Source organism: Callithrix jacchus, chromosome 1, assembly GCF_049354715.1.
Source record: "Callithrix jacchus isolate 240 chromosome 1, calJac240_pri, whole genome shotgun sequence".
In the NCBI taxonomy this organism is placed as follows: domain Eukaryota; kingdom Metazoa; phylum Chordata; class Mammalia; order Primates; family Cebidae; genus Callithrix; species Callithrix jacchus.
In genome coordinates this window covers 88,082,380-88,104,701 of record NC_133502.1, presented here as the reverse complement: position 1 = coordinate 88,104,701, position 22,322 = coordinate 88,082,380, and the positions used below count along the sequence as shown (strand labels likewise).

Sequence of the window (22,322 nt, the reverse complement as noted above, 5' to 3'; positions counted from 1 at the left end):
CCTTAAGGCACATAATTATCAGATTCTCCACGGTCAAAATGAAAGAAAAAAATGTTAAAAGCAGCTAGAGACAAAGGCCAGGTCACTTACAAGGAAAGCCCATCAGATTAATAGCAGACTTCTCAGCCCAAACCGTAAAAGCCAGAAGAGATTGGGGGCCCATATTCAACATTCTTAAAGAAAAGAAATTCCAGGAACGACGGCACGCCATGGCGGGGTGGGTGCAAGATGCCGCTGCTGGTTCAGGTGTTTAACTTACAGGGGGACGTGGAGCCCATGCAGATCGACGTGGACCCCCAGGAAGACCCGCAGAATGCACCCGATGTCAACTACGTGGTGGAGAACCCCACCCTGGATCTGGAGCAGTATGCAGCCAGCTACAGCGGCCTGATGCGAATCGAGCGGCTGCAGTTCATTGCTGATCACTGCCCCAAGCTTCGGGTGGAGGCCCTGAAGATGGCCCTCTCCTTCGTGCAAAGAACCTTCAACGTCGACATGTATGAGGAGATCCACCGCAAGCTCTCAGAGGCCACCAGGGAGCTGCAGAACGCACCTGACGCCATCCCCGAGAGTGGCGTGGAACCCCCAACCCTGGACACAGCCTGGGAGGCCACGCGGAAGAAGGCCCTGCTGAAGCTGGAGAAGCTAGACACGGACCTGAAGAACGACAAGGGCAACTCCATCAAGGAGAGCATCTGGCGTGGTCACGACGATCTGGGCGACCACTACCTGGACTGCGGGGACCTCACCAATGCCCTCAAATGCTACTCCCGGCCCGGGGCTACTGCATCAGCGCCAAGCACGTCATCAAGGTCAGCGTCTACTTGCAGAATTGGTCTCACGTGCTGAGCTACGTCAGCAAGGCCGAGTCCACCCCAGAGATTGCTGAGCAGCGAGGAGAGCGAGACAGCCAGACCCAGGCCATCCTCACCAAGCTCAAGTGTGCCGCAGGCTTGGCAGAGTTCGCCGCAAAGAAGTACAAGCAGGCTGCCAAGTGCTTCCTGCTGGCTTTCTTTGATCATTGTGACTTCCCTGAGCTGCTGTCCCCCCGCAATGTGGCTGTCTATGGTGGCCTGTGTGCCTTGGCCACCTTTGACTGTCAGGAGCTGCCGCGCAATGTCATCTACAACAGCTCCTTCAAGTTCTTCTTGGAGCTGGAGCCGCAGGTTCGAGACATCATCTTCAAATTCTATGAGTCCAAGTATGCCTCGTGCCTCAAGATCCTCGTGCCTCAGGATGAGATGAAGGACAACCTGCTCCTGGACATGTATCTGGCCCCCCACGTCAGGACCTTGTACACCCAGATTCGCAGCCCTGCCCTCATTCAGTATTTCAGCCCTTACTTGTCGGCCGACATGCACAGGATAGCGGCAGCCTTCAACACCACGGTGGCTGCCCTGGAGGACGAGCTGACACAGCTAATCCTGGAGGGACTGATCAGTGACCGTGTGGACTCCCACAGTAAGATCCTGTACGCCTGGGACGTGGCACAGCACCACCTTTGAGAAGTCTCTGCTGATGGGCAAGGAGTTCCAGCGCCACGCCAAGGCCATGATGCTGCAGGCAGCCGTGCTCCGCAGCCAGATCCATGTCAAGTCCCCACCCAGAAAAGGGAGCCAGGGGGAGCTGACTCTAGCCAACAGCCAGTCCCGGCTGAGCACCAACATGTGAGGGGTGGCGCTTGGCCTCCAGGACATCTGCACCCCGCCCCCACCCCATGGACCTGCTCACTTCCAGGTGGCTCAGTGCTGCCTTCAGCCCAGCTGAGGGCCTGGCCACTGGGTGCTCCCCAGCCTGCATGCCCTTGCTGGGGCTGGGGAGGCAGGCGGCTGCTAGTTGTGGCCCTTCCTGGAAAGAGAGGCCTGGAGGGCTCAACCCCATGGGTTTCTGTCCCTGGGGAGCAGACTGTGCGGCACCCAGGCCCAGTGGCACTACTTCCCAGACCCCTCCTGTTCCCACCTTGGTTAGGTGCAGACAAGTGGGCAGTATCCATTAAAAAGCAGACTGAGGCCGGGCGCAGTGGCTCAAGCCTGTAATCCCAACACTTTGGGAGGCCGAGGCGGGAGGATCACGAGGTCAAAAGATCGAGACCATCCTGGTCAACATGGTGAAACCCCGTCTCTACTAAAAACACAAAAAATTAGCTGGGCATGGTGGCGCGTGCCTGTAATCCCAACTACTCGGGAGGCTGAGGCAGGAGAATTGCCTGAACCCAGGAGGCGGAGGTTGCCGTGAGCCGAGATCGCGCCATTGCACTCCAGCCTGGGTAAACAAGAGCGAAACTCCGTCTCAAAAAAAAAAGCAGACTGAGCATTAAAAGAAAAGAAAAGAAAGGAAATTCCAACTCAGAATTTCATATCTGGCCAAACTAAGCCTCCTAGCAAAGGAGAAGTAAGATGTGTTTCAGACAAGCAAGTGCCTTTCAAGAGCTCCTAAAGGAAGCACTAAATACAGAAAGGAAAGGCCATTACCACCAACTACAAAAACACATTGAGATACAGAGACCAGTGACAATATAAAGCAACCACATAAACAACTCTGCATAATAACCAGCTAACATCATGATGACAAAATCAAATCCACACATATCAATAATAACCTTAAATATAAAGGGCCAGGCACTGTGGTTCACGCCTGTAATCTCAACACTTTGGGAAGCCAACATGGGTGGATCACCTGAGGTCAGGAGTTTGAGACCATTCTGGCCAACATGGCAAAACCTAGTTTCTACTAAAAATACAAAAATTAGCCGGACATTGTGGTGGGTACTTGTGATTTCAGATACTCAGGAGGCTAAGGTAGGAGAATTGCTTGAACCTGGAAGGCAGAAGTTGCAGTGAGCTGAGATGGCACCACTACACTCCAGTCTGGGTGACAGAGTGAGATTCCATCTCAAAAAAAAAAAAAATGTAAATGGGCTACAAGTCCCAATTAAAAGACACAGAGTGGCAAGCTGGATAAAGAACCAAGAACCATTGGTATACTGTCTTCAAAAGACCCATCTCACATGCAGTGACACTCATAGGCTCAAAATAAAGGGATGGAGAAAAATCTACCAAGCAAATGGAAAACAGAAAAAAGCAGCGGTTGCAATCTTAGTTTCTGACAAAACAGACTTTAGACCAACAAAGATCAAAAAAGACAGAGAAAGGCATTATATAATGGTAAAAGGTTCAATTCAACAAGAAGATCTAGCTATCCTAAATATATACACACCAAACACCAGAGCACCCAGATTCATAAAGCAAGTTCTTAGAGAGCTTCGAAGAGACTTAAACTCCCACATGATAAAAGTGAGAGACTTTAACACCACACTGACAACATTAGACAGGTCATTGAGATAGAAAATTAACAGAGATATTTAGGACCTGAACTCCCTTCTAGACCAAGTGGACTCGATAGACAACTACAGAACTCTTCATCCCTAAACAACAGTATATACATTCTTCCCATTGCCACATGGCATATACTCTAAAAATCAATCACATAATTGGAAGCAAAACACTCCTTAGCAAATTCAAAAGCACTGAAATTATAACAGTGTCTAGTGTCACAATGCAATCAAATTAGAAATTAAAACTAAGAAATTACTCAAAACCATATGATTACATGGAAATTGAATAACTACTCTTGAATGACTTTTGTGTATATAGCAAAATTAAGGCAGAAATCAAGAAGTTCATTGAAATTAATGAGAACAAAGATATAACATACCAATATCACTGGGACACAGTTAAGGCAGTGTGAAGAATGAAATTTATGGTACTAAATGCCCACATCAAAAAGATCTAACTTAGAAAGATCTCAAGTTAACAACCTAACATCACAACTGAAAGGACTAGAAAACCAAGAGAAAACCAATCCCAAAGCTGGCAGGACAAGAAATAATCAAAAGCAATGCTGAACTGAAGGAGATTGAGATGTGAAAAATCATTCAAAAGATCAATGAATCCATGAGCTGGTTTTCTGAAAAAATTAGTAAAATAGACTGCTAGCTAGACTAATAAAGAAGAAAAAAGGAGAAGATTCAAATAAACACAATCAGAAACAAGGGAAATATTACCACTGACGCCACAGAAATACAAACAACCATCAGATAATACTATGAACAACTCTATTCACATAAACTAGATTATCTAGAAGAAATAGATAAATTCCTGGACATATACACCCTCCCTAGAGTGAACCAGGAGGGAATTGAATCCCTGAACAAAACAATAATGTGCTCTGAAATTGAGGCAGTAGTAAATAACCTACCAACCAAAAAAAGGCTAGGACAAGATGGATTTACAGGTGAATTCTACCAGATATATGAAGAGTTTGGTACCATTTCTACTGAAACTATTCCAAAAAATTAAGGGGAGAGAGTTCTCCTTAACTCATTCTATAAGGCCAGCATCATCCTGATACCAAAACCTGGCAGAAATACAACAAAAAAAGAAAACTCTACACCAATATCTTTGGTGAACATTAGTGCAAAAATCCTCAACGAATACAGGCAAACTGAATCCAGCAGCACATCAAAAAGCTTATCCTCTACGATCAAATAGGCTTTATCCCTAGGATGCAAGGTTGCTTCAACATATGCAAATCAATAAATGTGATTTCTCACATAAACAGAACTAAAAACAAAACCCACACGATGGTGTCAATAGATGCAGAAAATGCTTTCAATAAAATTTAACATCCGTTCATGTTAAAAACTCTCCACAAACTAGGTATTGAAGGAAAATACCTCAAAGTAATAAAAACTGCATATGAGAAACCCACAGCCAACATCATACTGAAAGGGAAAAAGCTGGAAGCATTCCCCTTGGAAACTGGCACAAGGATGCCCTCTCTCACCACTCCTATTCAACATAGTATTGGAAGTCCTGGTTAGGCAATCAGGCAAGACAAAGCAATAAAGAATTTTTTATTTCCTATGCAATTGAGGAATTTCTATCCCTTTTTGCAGATGATATAATCCTACATCTAGAAAATCCCTTAGTCTCAGCCCACAAGCTTCTTAAGCTGATAAGTAACTTCAGCAGAGTCTCAAGATACAAAATCAATGTGCAAAAATCATTAACAATCCTTTCTTTTTTTTTGAGACAGAGTCTCCTTCTGTTTCCCAGTCTGGAGTGCAGTGATGCAATCTCAGCTCACTGCCACCTCTGTCTCCCTGGTTCCAGCGATTCTCCTGCCTCAGCCTCCCAGGTAGCTGGGACTACAGGTGTGTGCTACCACACCAGCTAATTTTTGAATTTTTAGTAGAGTGGGGGTTTCACCATATTAGCCAGGATGGTCTCAATATCCTGACCTCATGATCTGTCTGCCTCGGCCTACCAAAGTGCTGGGATTATATGTGTGAACCACTGTCCCCAGCCCATGAGCCACTATGTCTGGCCTCACTTTTTCACTCAATATTCCTTGAGGATCTTCCCAAAGCACACATAAATCTATCTCATTCTTCCTAAGGCTACATGGTTTGCTTATTCCATCACATAGTTAACCAAACCCCAACTGATGGACATCAGTTGTGTAATTTGTGAGAAATTATATCATTGTGTAATTTGTGAGATGTGGAGTCATGATCAAAATAATAACAATAATAATACCCATAACATTTTAGTGCTTACTACATTCCAAGTCAGGGTTGCCAGATAAAATGCAAGATGCCAGTTAAATGTGAATTTCACATAAGCATCAAATATTTTTATTATATGCATGTCCTGTTATTTATCCAAAATTCAAATTTGGCTGGGTGCCCTGTATTTTTATTTGCTGAATCTACCAAGCTGTGCCAGGTTCTCTTTTAGAAACTGTACACATATCTCATTTAACTTTTTTTTTTGGAGACAGTTTTTCTCATTGCTCAGCCTGGAGGGCAATGGTGCAATCTCAGCTCACTGTAACCTCTGCCTCCTGGGTTCAAGCAGTTCTCCTGCCTCAGCCTCCCAAGTAGCTGGGATTACAGACATGCGCCACTACACCCCACACCCAGCTAATTTTTTTTTTAATTTAGTAGAGATGGGGTTTCATCATGTTGGTCAGGCTAGTCTCGAACTCCTGACCTCAGGTGATCCACCTGCCTTGGCCTTCCAAAGTTCTGGGATTACAGGCGTGAGCACTGTACCGGGCCATCTCATTTAGTCTTCATAATTATCCCTTTAGGAAAGTAATAGTACCATCTTCATTTTACAGATGAAGAAACAAAGCCTTAAAAAGAGTAATTTGTGAGAAGTGGAGTCGGATTTTGGATTCAGGCAGTGTTGACCCCATAAAGTAAGTTTTAATCAGTTTCGTTTGCACTGATTTTGGTTTTAGTTACTATATTTAGCAACTAGCCATAAAAAATGAACAAGATATTTGTGAATTAAGGTGGAATGATTTCCCAGATATAGTCAGTAAAAAAAAAAAAAAGTAAAAAAAATTTTACTACATTTTGTGTAAAAATAAAGGGCAATATATTTTCTCAGTTTTAAAAAAGAAATAAAGAAAAGATAAAACAGAAACTAATGAAAATGTTTATCTACAGGGGTCAATTGGGAATAAATGGAATGAATAGTGAAGGAGAGAGTTTTTGAGTATTACCTTTTTATACAATTTTGATATCTGGTCCATGTAAGTGGTTTACTTATTTTAAAATCAAATCAAATTTTAAAAATGGGGAAAAAATCACTAACATTGAAAACAAATATAACTAGATTGTACATAAAGTTGATAACATAGCCAAACAGAAGAAAGAATTAATTTAAGTAACTTTTATGCATGGAACTTGGTTGAAAATCCTCAGAATATTTTAAGGACAAAGGAAAAACAAACCTGACTCGGTTGTTAGTTGTTTTAGTGGAATAATTCTGGAACTTTCTGTGTATAGAAAGTTCTATAAAGTTTCTATACACTTTCTGTGTATAGAAAGTTCCAGCATTATTACTTACAAGCTAGAGAAAATAAGTAAATGAATTGATAATTTTGTGAACCAAGTCTCTTGCTATAGGGATACACTTATGGAATAGAGGAATATGAGGGACTCTGTGAAGCTGGATTTGAATTGCAGTATCAGTACTAGAACCCAGAATGTGGCTTCTACACACCTCCCTCACATAAAGGAACCAAAATTCTTTGTCAAAATGGCTAGTTCCAGGTGTGAGATGGGAAAATTACAGAGGAATATCTTAAGTCTGAGAGGAAGGAAGTGCACCAAACCTCAAGGGAACACAGGAACCAGTTGGCCAAATATGGAAAATTTTGAGCATCAAAGCCAATCATTTAAAAATCAATCTTTTAGTTTATTATAATAAGCAAAAATAAGAGATAGGCAATGAAGAAATTCTTTAGAGAAAATGCCAACTAACAAATGTAGAAAGAAATACAGAATTAGCAAACCACCACCGTACCACCACTACATAATAACTGAGTCAGACAAGGATCATCTATGAATTCTAAAAACAATGTGGTGAAAGGTAATCTTGAAACAACATATCCACATAATCTGAAAGACTACAGAGTCCTCACTGATTTTAAAGAAAAAGGTATGTCTTCACAACAGAGAAATGTGCACACTACCTTAATCAAATGATCAAACTTGACATTATCAATAATGAGACAACCTGACATTATGTGCCTCTCATATGAAGCAATGGAAAGTACCTATTTTGTCAGCCATGTAGTACTTGCTTATCAAAAATGCTTAACCCTGCACAAAAATAGGCAGAAGGTATAAGATCTAGTGTTCAATAACACAATAGGGTGACTATAGTTACAATAATTTATTGTGTATTTCAAAATAACTAGAAGAGAAGATTTGGAATGTTCCCAACCCAAAGAAATGATAAATGTTTGAGGTGATGGATATCTCAATTACCTGTATTTTATCATTACACATTGTATGCTTGTATCAAAATATCACATGTACCCCATAAATAGATACAACTATTATGTGTCCATAAAAATTAAAAGTACATTACAAATGTTTAACCCTAATGTAATTGTGAGGATATAATTTAACAAATCCAAATGATGGTTGTATATTGCTTCATACCAAACTACCCCGAAGCTTAGTGGCTTAAAAAAAAAAAACACCTTTCATTGTATTTTACCATTTTATGGATCAAGAATTTGGGAGGACTTTCACTAAATGATGGTTCTGCTCTAGGTGGCGTTACCTAGAGTCACTTGGTGACTGAATATTCACACAGCTGATGGACAACTGGTTCAGAAAACCCAAAACATGCCTGGTACTTTGGTGTAGTCTTAGGGCCTCTCATGAGTCTCTTCACCAGGGTAGTGGAGCTTACGTGGCAGCTTAGGGCTTCAAGAAATCCCCCAAAAAGCCAATCTTCTTGAAAGCTAAGTCCAGAACCGTGAAAGAGTTCCTAGTTAGATTTTAGAGCAATCTAAAGTCTTCTGCCATTTTAGATTGCTCAAGAAGTCACAGTAACTCAGATGCAAGAAAAAAAGGGAGCCCACATCTCAACGAGAAGAGTGCAGAATAACTTATGACCATCTCTCCTCCACCACAATAGGTTTCTGTAGTTTCGAAAATTTTCAGAATGAAGTGTGGAAAAAGCTTTAGTTAACGTGTTTGGCATATTTTTGCAAGTATGTCCATACTCTAAACTCCTAAAATTAGAATAGCTTTTTATTTTGATAGTTCCAAGTTGCTCTCTAAAAAGTATATACCAGTTTGCCTAGCAAAAGTGCATGAGAATGACTATGTTCTTCATTAATTTGAAGTAGTTTTAAAGTATACCTATACTGTGACATTTCCCTCATCAAAAAGTAGAGTCTAATTGTTCTCTCATTCCTAGTGTGGGCCAGACTTAGTGAGCAGCTTCTAATGAATAGGATATGATGGAAGCAATGATGTGTGATTTCCAAGGTGAGGTCCTAAAAGGAGACCCAGCTTCCCCTGAATCCTTCTGTGTTGGTCCATGCACTTTGGGAGACTGAACTGGCAGGTAAGAACCCTGACTACCAGAGGGGCCAACTTTTTAGGGGTCAACCTGCAACACAACTATACTGAATTGGAAAAAAGAAACCCAAAATATAATAATCTAATATATAATGAATAAGTATACTCAAGTGTGTTATTACTTTAACATAAAATATGAAAAATGGTATTTATTTGAAATTATATGTTCTGGACTATTTACTTTTATGTTAAATAAATGCTATTATTTAAACAAAACACCAATAAGCCTAGATAGCAGTGGCAGTTAGAAGTGATTAATAGTAGGATTAATAAAATTAGCAATATGTATGAGAAAACATAGCAATATTTCATAATGTTTCTGTCCTCTGATACAGCGATTTATTTGAACTCTTTTTAAATGTTTTATTGGACTGTTCAATATTTCAGGTTATATTTGTATGCATTTTTTTTTTTGAGATGGAGTCTTGCTCTGTTGCCCAGGTTGCAGTGCAGTGGCATGGTCTCGGCTCACGGCAACCTCTACCTCCTGGGTTCAAGTGATTCTCCTGCCTCAGCCTCCTGAGTGGTTGGGATTACAGGCTTGCACCACTATGCCTGGCTAATTTTTGTATTTTTAGTAGAGATGGGGTTCACCATGTTGGCCAGGCTGGTCTCAAACTCCTGACCTCAAGCAATCTGCCTGCCTCCACCTCTCACAGTGCTGGAATTACAGGAGTGAGCCACTGTACCTGGACTTTTTGTTCTTTTATGTAGTAGTAAAACTGGATACAGGCAAAAGTATGATTCAGTTTGACTTGCAGTTCTGCTTTTATCAAACCCATATTACACTGATTCCTGGTGTCAGTCCAATGTGATGTCAATTAAGCTAACTATCCTCTCAACAAAAATGCCTGTGTTCATTTGCACACGAAACACTTAGGATTTTACTTACTAGCAACAGCAGAATTTGGACCTGTGGTGCTCTAAAAATGCCCATCTGTTCTGCATCCACAGGCTTGTTCTGATGCACCAGCGCATTGTCAAGCAGCTGCATTGCAGCTATAACTTCATTATAGACTACCCATGTCTAAAATACCATGATTTTCAAACTCACATTAAATGTCATGATTAGTTAAGGGAAAATTTTTGAACTTGTAAAATTGGAAGTAGATTTGACATCAACCTAAAAAGCTTTTACACAGCAAAGGTAACAATCAACAAAATGAAAAGGCAACCTGCCAAATGGGAGAAAAATATTTGAAAACCATATATCTGACAAGGGGTTAATGTCCAAAATATATCAGGAAGCCAGGCGTGGTGGCTCATGCCTGTAATCTCAGCACTTTGGGATGACGAGGCAGGCAGATCACTTCAGGTCAGGACTTCGAGACCAGCCTAACCAACATGGTGAAACCCTGTCTCTATTAAAAATGCAAAAATTAGCTGGATGCTGGACGTGGTGGTGGGCACCCATAATCCCAGCTACTTGGGAGGCTGAGGCAGCTGAATCACTTGAATCCAGGAGGCGGAGGTTGCAGTGAGCCAAAATCATGCCATTGTACTCCAGCCTAGGCAATGAGCAAAATTCTGTTTCAATAAAATAAAATAAATATATCGGGATTGCACACAATTCAATAGCAAAAAAAGCCAAATAACCCAATTAAAAAATGGTCAACCGACTTGAATAGACATTTTTCCAAAGAAGATACAAATGGCCAACAGGTATGTGAGAAGGTACTTGACATCACTAATTATCAGGGAAATGCAAATCAAAAACCACAGCAAGATGTCACCTCACATCTGTTAGAATGTCTATTATCAAAAAGTCAAGAGGTAAGTGTCGGTGAGGGTGTGGAGGAACAAAGAACCCTTGTACACTGTTGGCAGGAATGTAAACTGGTTCAGCAGTTTCTCAAAAAACTAGAAATAGAATTACCTTATTTATAATCCAGTAACCCCACTTCTGGGTATATATCCAAAGGAAAGGAAGTCACTACCTCGAGGAAACATCCGCATCCCCATGTTCATTGCAACATTACTCATAGTAGCCAAGATACGTTACTTGTTTTTTTCTTACTGTATGAGTTTTTGTCACAACCTACACATAATATCAAACAATCAGGCGATGAAATAATCAGTTCATTCTTTTCCAGGTTTCTTACGACCTCTCCAAAGAGAATTCAACCAGTTTTGGAGAAACAGCAAATAAATTTTTGTTATACTGTAATCCTATACTCAGTGGTCATCTTCAACATATTTTCAAACTAGAGAAGTACATTCTTTTCATCTCATATTTTAAAAATCTGATTTTTTGGCAGGTCAACATTTTCGCATCTTTTAAAAAGACAGCACAATGGTAACCATCTTGTAGGTTCTAGTCTCAGGAGGCTGGCCCCTCCCATTCTATAAAGTCAAAATCTTATTAAGGGGTTCTGTGGGTTTTGAGAAAAATGGCAAAGAACCAAAAGTTTTCACCATGACAGCCTCAATATCAGAAGTAAGCAAATCACACTTCCTCTTAGCAGAGTTGCATCAAGGTATGCGGGTTATTTAGTAGGTAAGAGTTTTTTTTGTTTCCTCTGGTAAGAAGTTTGTAGGCTGAATAAAACTTGCCAAAATATACATGTCTATAGTATACATAGATGAATGAGAAAAGTCCGGCTTGTATTTGGATAAGATAAAAGCCATCTTTTATTTAATGTTTTCTGCATTTTTATTAAAATCTTTATAGAATTTTTTTTCTTCTTTTTACAAACAGGTTTTATTGCATTTGGTCCACAGTTGGGTTTCACATGATCTCATGGAGCAGGGCCCCTGGGTGACGGTTCCTGTGCAGTACTTGGCGGGGTGTGTTGCCTGAGGAGATGGAGCAGCAGAGCTGGTCAGTCTCAGAAGGGGAGGAGGAGGGCTGGGGCTTCTGTAAACCTACTGAGGGGCCAGGCACAGTGGCTCATACCTGTAATCCTAGCATGTGGGGAGGCCGAGGCAGGGGGATCACCTGAGGCCAGGAGTTCAAGACCAGCCTGGCCACCATGGTGAAACCCTGTCTCTACCAAAAACACAAAAAGTAGCGTGGTGGAGCACCTGCAGTCCCAGCTACTTGGGAGGCGGAGGCAGGGGAATCCGTTGAGCTCAGGAGGTGGAGGTGCTGTGAGTGAAGATTGCCGGATGGCACTCCAGCCTGTGCAATAACAACAACTGAAGAAAACCCACTGAGGCTTCCGGGAGGGCGGGGTAGCATGGAGACGGGGTCAGGCTTGGCCCCAACAACTCAGAATTCTGCGTCCTTGTACGGGCCTCACTTTCCCCACCCGGCCCCAGGGCAGGTCTGAGGGTCTGAGGGAAATCCAGCCACTTGGGCGCCTGAGACATTCAGCATAGTGGCCTGGACCCCTTTCCGGGGGACTCATTGCCCAGCACCCTTCCCACTGTCCCCGCCCCATTTCTTGGGTGGGGAAACAAAAAGTATTTTTGTTGTTGTTGTTACTACTTCCTGAAACTTTTGCGGGTACAGAAACCACAAACTGATCGGATGACAAAAGTGAGAAGAGACGAGGCAACTGGAAAACTTCGGGGACCGGTTCCCTCCAAGCCCAGGCCTCTTCTCCCCAGCACAGCTCGGCCCACAGCCTGGACGTGCCAGCAGGGACCCTAACCCTACAAATATCAGGATACGGCCTTGATCCCTTCCCCCCGCCCAGCCCGGTACCTCAGTCCTATGAAGGACCAAGGCAAGGAGGAGAAAGCCCTGGCTTTCACAGAGACCCTCGGCTGATGGGCAGCACTGAACAGGTTAATTTTAAAAAGATGAAAACACAGGGCCGGGCGCGGTGGCTCAAACCTGTAATCCCAGCACTCTGGGAGGCCGAAGCAGGCGGATCACCAGGTCAAGAGATCAAGACCATCCTGGTCAACATGGTGAAACCCCGTCTCTACTAAAAATACAAAATTAGCTGGGGTGATGGTGCACGCCTATAGTCCCAGCTACTTGGGAGGCTGAGGCAGGAGAATTGCCTAAACCCAGGAGGCGGAGGTTGCGGTGAGCCGAGATCGCGACATTGCACTCCAGCCTGGGAAACAACAGCGAAACTCTGTCTCAAAAAAATAAAGATGAAAACCCAGAAAACCCCAGAAAGCCAGACAGGGAGACCACGTGGGGAGCGAGCGCGCTGAGAGCCTTAGTAGTCCGCCTCCTCCTGGTGGTAAGGGGGATATTCAGGGACCTCCCCGGGGCCCGGGCAGTCGCCAGCATCGGAGGGAGCCCCGTCAGCCACTGTGCCTTGCGGGCAGTACTTGGGGTCGTATATCTGCCGGCCCAGGCCAAGACCTGGCCGCTCTGGTTGGCGCCCTGCATGTAGCCCATCTGCAGGGACATGGAGCAGTTATCACACTTGTCGGTTCCCAGTTTGGTGTCATAGATGTGCCGCCGCATCCCTGGAGCCGTCATGCCCACATGGCTGGCACACTTGTTGGTGCCCATCTGGAGGCTGATGGTCGAGTGGTCCATGGGGGTCAGGATGTGGTTCTTGGGGTCGTAGAGATGCCTCCTCGTGCCATACGCGGTCATGCCTGACTGGCTGGCGCATTTGTTGGTGCCCATCTGCAGCCCGATGACGCACTGGCCGGTCTTCATGGTGGCGTCGTCGAAGTTCCGCTCCTGCTTCTCCCAGTACTTGACGCCGATGCCCACCCCACTCTGCAGCCCCTTAGTCTTGGCCTGCGTCATGTTCCCGCTCTCAAACAGGCCGTTGGCCTCGAACAGGTCCATGGGGTTCATGCCGTAGCTGACTATGGCCTTGATGAAGTTGGAAAGGTTTTCTAGCTGGTGCCAGTTCTGCATGGAGCGGTTGATCTTGGGGACTGAGCCTGGCAGTAGCTTGTTCATGAATGTGCATAAGATAATCCCGTCCTTCAGGCCCTTCTGGAAGTTGGGGCCGATGGAGAGACGGGTGAGTCCCTCGATCCAGCTTCGGAGTTCTGCCTTCTTCTGAGGGTCATACTTGGACAGGAGCGGGTTCTTGACCTCCGCCGACAGCCTGTACAAGGGGCCCTTGTTGAACTGCGTGGAGCTCGCGGCTGGCGGGCGCGGAGGCAGGACGGGGCCGGACGGGATGGGACGGGCAAAAAAAAATTTTTTTTTTAAAGACGATTTGAAACTCCACTTCCAAACAAAAGAACCTAAGAGCTAGGGGGAACATATTTTTTTGTCGTGATTCAACATATTCATCTAGAATTTATAGTAATATTAGAAATTAAGTAAGGATTTAGATTTTTTTTTAATCTGCTAGGCCAGTAGTCTTAACATTATTTATTGACCAATACATATTTTACCAACTCCGATGGTGTTGTACTGTGTCAGTTTAGCAAAGCTGGAGCTGTGAGTCGTGTTTCCCATTACCTTTTCCTCAAAAAAAGTGTCTCTTTTAAGTTTTTAAATTATTAAGCATTCAAAGATCTAGACTACACAGCATTAAATCCTGTTTTATTCTGAAAGAAGAATGAAAATTAATAAAGTTCTAATTTTTATTCTAATAGGAAAATTAATAAAGTTCTAATTTAATTCTAATAAAATTTCTTTTTATTCTAAAAGGAAAAGATCAACTAAGAAATAAAGTTTTGCCATATAATGAGCAATTTTTTTTACAAAAATTAATGCTTGTATGTACCTGAGTCATTCTTGTAACTCAAGTTAGAACTGATTTATTCCAATGTAGGCTTTTTAGTTGTTATATATTCACATTTATTAACATTTTACATAATCTATTCCCAGTTATGCATGTTAATTTATTTAGGACTTTGCCATGTCTTCTTGCCTTTGGAACATTAGCCATTTCAATACTTATTAGCTTTTACTACAGAGGATTTATAGAAGTATCAAAAAGATTTTAAAAACGGAGATCATGCATGGAACTGCAGGTGGAAAAAAGGAGTTAAGTTGTAAGATAGTCTGCCTTGTACTACAGGCTCCATATTTACTACTTCTCTTCACTTACTTGAATTTAGAGAAAAGATTTGGTGTTTAGAGAAATTGAAATGATGGTTAGTGAAAAATTCGAGTTTATCTCTGGCTTTTGATATTCTGTTTCCTCTTGGTTTTACATGATTTGGGGTACACCTAAGTTAGTCCTGGCCTCTTCATAAATGACAACTGAAAACTTGAGATTAAAACATTAAATTTATTTCCAAAGCGACTAGTTTATTGTCAATAGGAGAGATATTTGTGCATGTGTTAGTTCAAGTGATGTAACTGTCACTCTCATCAAAGGAATTGCCTCTCATTAGATTTAGTTTCATTCTCGAATAAGACATCATCATAAATATGATATAGGATTCATTTCAAAAGACCAGACCTATTAAATCAGTACTGGAGACTGCTAGAAGATATAATTTTTAAGTACATTAGACACTCTTAAACACATGACACGTCTTCCCCCAGATACCTCTGAGAAAATGTAATTAAAATGTAGTCTGTTTTGTGGTGTTATTTTAAGGAAAAACTCATTAAATCTTTACAACATTAGAATATTGCATACCACAAGTGTTTGACTTTATTCCACTGGATTTGACAATAAGTGCATAGTACTTACCTCTGCGTATAATGGAGAACGTGAAATGTGTGAAGACATGCTTCAAATGATGAAGAAAATGTAAATGCATCTAGTTTAAGGGGAAATAGACTACCTGCTAATTGCTTCAAGAATTGAGTGATTTGGAAGACCTCAGGAGAGGGTTCATTTCTCTGATTTGCATACACTTTGCTCCTGCTACCTGGCTTACCAGAAATGCCTAGATGATGTTGAGTGTGGAGTGTTCCTCATCAACACCAGAGATTGAGAAGGATCCAGTGGCTCTGGGGACCAGAGAGCTTCTTTCCTTAAAGAAGCTGCCCCTCATTGATATCCGGCCCTTCAGAGAGCAGACTTCATGTTTGATAAATGATCTGGTTTTCTTGTAATCCATTGTTACTATCATTATTCTTATTATTGCCTAAAATTAATTGGCTTAATTTTTTTGGTGATGTCAGTGAGCTTATTAGTTAATACAGCACTTTCAGCTCTCATAGAGAGTCTCTCTTAGACAGTCTAATAAAAAGCGCAGGAAAAAAGAAGTAATCTTGTTTTTATTTCCTTTCAGAGCTTTTAACACTTGGTAATATAAGTAATCAAGGACCCTTAAAAACGCAAAATCAAATGCTTACAGCCCTCCTTTTGATTCCCCTGGAGGAGATGAATGAGGTAGAGAAGAAAGTGTGAGAGAGAAACAGGACAGAGGCGCATGAAATGGTCAGAATATAAAGTATATCCAAAGAGAATGGGGACAAAGGAGAATTGCAGAGGAGAAGGCAATAAAATAAAGACGGAGCAAAGATTAGCAGAGGGGGGAATAAAGGAGGAACAGAAATAAAGATAAAGGAGAAGGAAAGAGAAAAAGTAAGTAGAAGAGCTCAAAAGATGATTTCTTCATTAGATAAGATAGAACTACGAAGGAAGGGGTATATAACATAAGATACTGTGATATGGAGCGTGCGTTATACCACTTAAAAAAACAACCAAAACCTCCATATTTACCACAATTTATGTACGAACTGCTTTGAAAATCTGACCCTCCTCTCTTGCTATGATTTTTTGAACTTCATAAACCTGTGTCTTCCATATTGAGAGTATTAGCAATGCTTGAGAGAATTAAACTAGTTCTTTCCATAGTACACAAAAAATATTTTAAAAGAATGTCTCAAAGTAGCAGCTTCTAGTTATACATGAGGATAAACAAAATGTTAGGATTTTCATTTATCTTGAATACACAACCATATTTGAAACAGTTTAAAGGGTTGCAAGGCATGACAAGGATAAAATGCACTTTAAAAATTAAAAGATTCATAAGGTCAACTTTCATTTCAGAGAAATCTGTTAAATATGAATGTAAAAATGAATAAAATATAAGGTCATAGGCAAATCATCCTGTTTTCACGAACCTTGATCATATAATAGGAGTTACATTTGTTACTGAAATGTGAATGAAGATGGAATTCAAGATAAGGTATTAATCATAATTAGAATGACTATGACAGGTCTGTGGTGACAAATACTTAACAAGTAGTAAGAATGCTTATTCATAACAAACCTCCTAATTCATCAAGTTCTTCATTAAAAGGGCAACCTCTTAATAAGTTCAACATAAACTTGATATAACATGCTATTTGCATTTTCTCTCTTTTTATTTCCATTTTAGGGGTGTATTGTTAACAAATTGAGATAAATCATTTAAAACATATAATTACTTGGATATAGTCACATAGTAATTCCCTAAGCAATTGCGCAGTTATAAGTTGTCAGTGTGCATATTAATTTATCATAGCCACCAGCCTCATCTTCATTGATTTGCTACTAGCTGTTATAAAAACAGATTAAGAAGCACGTGCTGCCCTTCTCTGGAAGTTTCATTGAGGCACAAGTAGGGCAAACACTGCTTTCCAATTAGAATCCTGCTGTTTGCCAGGACTTGACAATGACTAATTACAGTCCTAAATGACTTATTATGTTTGAATGCATGATTATTTATCAATATATTTTAAGAGCTGCATAAAGAATCATTTCTGGTTTAAATATGAAAGGCTACTTTTGTGCAAAGAGCAAAGACCTGTTGAACCTTGATGTCAAAGAAAAGACATTTTAATGTTAATGTTAGAGTTTGATTAGACGACCATTGTCTTATGAAGGAAAAAAGTGATTAAGTAGTCTGCAATAATGAAGTTGTAAAAGGATAACTGTTAGGTTTAAATCTCAGTGCTATTGATTATGAAATTTATCACCAGCCAGGCACCGTGGCTCACATCTGTAATCCCAGTATCTTGAGAGTCTGAGGCAGGAGGATTGTGCTTTAGCCCAGGAGTTTGCTGCAATGAGCAGTGATCGTGCCACTGCACTCCAGCATGGGTGACAGAGTGAGACAAAAACAAAGCAAAAAAACCTTCCCACCAGGATTGTTTTTTGGTGTGTGTGTGTGTGTGTGTGTGTGTGTGTGTGTGTGTGTGTGTTTTGAGACAGAGTCTCGCTCTGTCGCCCAGGCTGGAGTGCAGTGGCCCGACCTCAGCTCACTGCAACCTCCGCCTCCTGGGTTCAAGCGATTCCCCTGCCTCAGGCCCCCAAGTAGCTGGGACTACAGGTACGTGCCACCACGCCTGGCTAATTTTTGTATTTTTAGTAGAGATGGGGTTTCACCATATTGGCCAGGCTGGTCTCGAGCTCCCGACCTTGTGATCCACCTGCCTCGGCCTCCCAAAGTGCTGGGATTATAGGTGTGAGCCACCACACCTAGCTACCACTAGGATTTTTAGAGTTCACTGTTCTTAAAATATAGAATTACCTTCTTAGGGGCTCTGGGAGAATTAAATAGTTAAAATGTATGCAGCAGTTTGACCAATGCCTGGAACAGAGTAAGCTCAGTAAATTTTAGTTTTCATTGTGATTCTGTAGCTGAGTGACAGTAATAAACATGAACTGATTGACAAGTCCTGAGTCCAGTAAAGCTGAAGTACAATTTTTGGACGTATAACCGATTTTTGAATTTTTGACTCATTTTAGGAAATTCATTTGATCATCCATCATTCATTGATCAGCTTTTATGAGTCAGGCACTGTGCTAGGCATGGGAAATAAGATGAATACCATGCACGACCACTGAATTGAGGTCCTTTGCACTGTCAGCCAAATAGATGATGAAGATTAGCAAAGTGGAATTGTAAGTTGTTTTATCAAAAAAACTGCTTTAAAACTTAAAAAATATAAAAATATTTGAAATATGTATAAGAGTAGAGAAACTATTAGGTTAACCACCATGTTCGCACACCACCTTTAGCAAATCTTAGCTTTTTCTATATTTTTCTTTCTTTTTTTTTTTTGATATGGAGTCTTTCTCTTTCACCCAGGCTGGAGTGCAGTGGCAGGATCTTGGCTCATTGCAACTTCTACCTCCTGCGTTTCAGCAATTCTCCTGCCTTAGCCTCTGGAGTAGCTTGGACTATAGGCATGCACCATCATGCCCAACTAATATTTTTGTATTTTTAGTAGAGATGGGTTTCACTATGTTGGCAAGGCTGGTCTTGAACTCCTGACCTCAAATGATCCACCCGCCTCTGCCTTTCAAAGTGCTGGGATTACAGGCATGAGCCACCATGCCTGGCAGCTTTTTCTATATTTTTCATGCACTCATGTGGCAGATAGACCTGGGGTGACCCCTCGCCCCCAGTGATTTTCCACCTTTGTGTTCATGCCTTTGTGTAATCCCCTCCCCTTGAGGGCAGGCAGGATCTCTGACTTGTTTCTAACAAGTAGTTTATGCCAAAGGTAATGGACTATCACCCATGTGGTTATTTGGTGTTATATACTGGACTGTGTCCCAGTAGATGAAAGTGAGTGAGTTTCCTTGCTACCTGGATGAAATTAAGCAGGCATTTTGAGAATGCTGGGGCCCTCAGCCATATAGCCACAAGGAACTAAATTCTGGCAACACCTGAATAAACCTGGAAGCACATTCTTTCCCATTTCAGCTCCTAGGTGAGAACACAGCCCATCTGACACCCTTCACTGCAGGCTCGTGAGGCCCTTCACAGAAAACCGAACTATGCTATGCCCAGACTCCTGACCAGTGGAAACTGTCTCTTAATAAATACATGTTGTCTGAAGCCACTAAGTTTGCAGTTATTTACTACATAACAATAGAACACTAATACAACTTCCAATATATTACAAATGACTCAAAACACAATGTGGTTCTTAGGTTGGATGCATAGTGAAAAAATTTAGAACAGCAAAAGAGTTATTTGGTCCAACCTTCCTGCCTTTAAAAAGGGAAGATTTCTATAATGCAGATAAATTTATCAATATCATGAGAAAAGGACCAAAACCTTCCCTAGAAATTATTCAAATGTTTAATGTGTCCTGCTGACATACAGACTGTATTGTATCCTATCTAATCTACAGTTAGAGTCCATCTCATTATTTTCTAGGATATTTTTTAAACCTACATCAAATAGCTATTTTCTAGTCTATAAACTTCATGTTCTGGAATCATTTTGTTCAACTATAGCAATCATTTTGTCATTTAAGATTAAGAATTATGATTATAAAAAATAAAAAAGAATTACAATTATTTTAACATATTTTTCTTTATGAGCTTTCCCATTTTCTCTCGAAGTTCCTAAACTAAATCTCTTCTCTTTGCCCTTCCAGACTCACTCCCTGCCCTTCTCTGCTCTACTACTTGCGTCCCAGCAATAGACTTGTATGGATCACAGCAATGGGTGGCCTTTCCCAGTGATAACCCAGTTATACATTTCTTTAGCTCTTCTTTCTAATATTTCAGGCTTTAGATATTATCCATTGACCTCTTATAACGAAAGATAAAATTTTGACTGTCTTTTATCCCACTGTCATATTCACATGCATTTACTTTTATCCTCTATCGAACAAATTACATATAAGCCTCTGTGTGTGTGTGTGTGTGTGTGTGTGTGTGTCTGTGTGTGTGTGTATGTGCAGGGATTGTTTGTTTGTTTTTTGAGATGGAGTCTTACTCTGAGGCCCAGGCTGGAGTGTGGTGGTGCAATCTCAGCTTACTGCAATCTACATCTCCTGGGTTCAAGCAATTCTTCTGCATCAGACTCCTAAGTGGCTGAGATTACAGGTGTGTGCCACTAATTTTTGTATTTTCAGTAGCGATAGGGTTTCACCATGTTGGCCAGGCTTGTCTCAAACTCCTGACCTCAAGTGATCCTCCCCTCTTGGCTGGGATTACAGGCCATCACGCCCAGCCTTCAAGCTCTTTTTTTTTTTTGAGATGGAGTCTTACTCTGTCTCCTAGGCTGAAATGCAGTGGCATGATCTTGGCTCACTGCAATCTCCGTCTCCCAGGTTCAAGCAATTCTTCTGTCTCAGACTCCTAAGTAGCTGGGATTACAGGTGCCTGCCCCCACGTCCAGCTGATCTTTGTATTTTTAGTAGAAATGGGGTTTCACCATGTGGCCAGGCCAAGCTCTTTTAAAAACATGCTGCTTTCTGTCAGTATGTTGAAGGAATAATTATCCGGCTATGTGGAACAAGATAAAAGATGGGGTAGGTGAAGGAAAGGGAATCTAAATCAGTCCTGTCCAATAGAAAAGACTGTGGATGACAAATCTGAGCCTCATATGCAATTTTCAGCATCCACATTTTTTAAAAGTCTGTACAAAAGAAAATCAAATTCATCAATATGTTACATTTAGCCAAATATACCAAAAATATCATTTTAATAATCAACAGAAAAATATTAATGAGATACTAAATGTTCTCTTTTTTATATATTTTATGCTTACAGTATTTACACTACATCTCATGAGTAAAGGCCAAAACTTGAGGCTTACAAGGCTCCTTTGGACTAGCCACTTTTCAAGTGCTCAAGAACCACAGGCACCTAGTGGTTAATATAATGGACAGCCAATACTAATGGATATGAGGTAAAACTAAAAATCTTTTACCAGAAAATGGGATAAAATTTGTGTGATCTTGGAGTACACAAATATTTCTTTTATTTTTATTTTTATTTATTTATTTTTATTGCATTTTAGGTTTTGGGGTACATGTGCAGAACATGCAAGACATTTGCATAGGTACACACATGGCAGTGTGTTTTGCTGCCTTCCTCCCCTTCACCCACATTTGGCATTTCTCCCCAGGCTATCCCTCCCCAGCTCTCCCCTCATCCCTTCCCTCTTCCCCCCAGTAGACCCCAGTGTTTGGTACTCCCTTCCCTGTGTCCATGTGTTCTCATTTTTCAGCACCCACCTATGAGTGAGAATATGTGGTATTTCATTTTCTGTTCTTGTGTCAGTTTGCTGAGAATGATGTTCTCCAGATTCATCCATGTCCCTACAAATGACACGAACTCATCATTTTTTATTGCTGCATAATATTCCATGGTGTATATGTGCCACATTTTCCCAATCCAGTCTATCATCAATGGGCATTTGGGTTGGTTCCAGGTCTTTGCTAATGTAAACAGTGCTGCAATGAACATTCGTGTCCATGTGTCCTTATAGTAGAACGATTTATAGTCCTTTGGATATATACCCAGTAATGGGATTGCTGGGTCAAATGGAATTTCTATTTCTAAGGCCTTGAGGAATCGCCACACTGTATTCCACAATGGTTGAACTAGTTTACACTCCCACCAACAGTGTAAAAGTGTTCCTATTTCTCCACATCCTCTCCAGCATCTGTTGTCTCCAGATTTTTTAATGATCGCCATTCTAACTGGCGTGAGATGGTATCTCAATGTGGTTTTGATTTGCATCTCTCTAATGACCAGTGATGATGAGCATTTTTTCATATGTTTGTTGGCCTCATGTATGTCTTCTTTTGTAAAGTGTCTGTTCATATCCTTTGGCCATT

At 41.3% G+C, this 22,322-nt stretch overlaps 2 pseudogenes across 2 annotated transcripts in view; one reads left to right on the top strand and one right to left on the bottom strand.

Moving 5' to 3' along the window:
* The first annotated feature begins 214 nt into the window (after positions 1 to 214).
* Positions 215 to 1,710, top strand: LOC100398517 (COP9 signalosome complex subunit 1 pseudogene; annotated as a pseudogene). The gene has a single exon (XR_013526393.1). The product of XR_013526393.1 is annotated as a COP9 signalosome complex subunit 1 pseudogene (transcript).
* A 7,425-nt stretch (positions 1,711 to 9,135) lies between these two features.
* The window catches only part of LOC103792665 (calponin-2 pseudogene), a 56,846-nt pseudogene continuing 43,659 nt past the window's right edge, over positions 9,136 to 22,322 (bottom strand). The window contains exon 3 of the transcript XR_008480901.2: positions 9,136 to 13,975. The product of XR_008480901.2 is annotated as a calponin-2 pseudogene (transcript). The remainder of the gene's footprint in view (positions 13,976 to 22,322) is intronic.